We start from the raw sequence: 635 nt of genomic DNA, 5'->3' as shown, positions 1-635 counted from the left end.
TCGAACTCAGAGTTCCACCTGCCTCTGCCTCCCACGTGCTGAGATTAAAGACGTGAGCCACCATCACCACCCAGTTTAGATTCCAGGTTTTAACGTCACGAATTGTATAAGCTTATTTCCCGCTGTTAATTCATTTCATCGACTTTTTAACAGTTTTCTTTCAGGCTTTGGCTTAGTTTTTATTATTCAGAATTCAAGAACTCGTTGGTTTTTGCCAGTCTTCGTATGTAGTATTCATGACTTTCAGTGGCCATTACAAAACAAATCACGTTTGGCCAGGTCCAAAACACAGGAAGAGACCGAGAGCACGAGATCCAACCCCCACCCCTCGGCCCCCAACAGCCTCGCAGTCAGCGAGCCCAAGAGAAGGCTAAACGGCGCGGCCCCGCCCCTACCCGTAGCACGCTGGCACGTCTTCCGCTCCGGCCATCGCCTCCACCCAGGACGCCCCGCCTCTCCGCAGCACGCAGGCGCACTCTCCTTGGCGCCCGTCTCCTTCGAAACGCCCCGCCCCCCATCACGCAGGCGCGTAGTGGAGTAGCCCTCTCAGGTCCCCGCCCCCTCTCAGGGAGCCCCGCCCCTTCTGTAGCACGCAGGCGCATTTTCCGGAGCCCTCCCTCGGTCTCTTCCTCCCC

Source organism: Microtus ochrogaster, chromosome 18 (genome assembly GCF_000317375.1).
Source record: "Microtus ochrogaster isolate Prairie Vole_2 chromosome 18, MicOch1.0, whole genome shotgun sequence".
Taxonomy (NCBI): domain Eukaryota; kingdom Metazoa; phylum Chordata; class Mammalia; order Rodentia; family Cricetidae; genus Microtus; species Microtus ochrogaster.
This window is presented reverse-complemented; position numbering follows the sequence as displayed.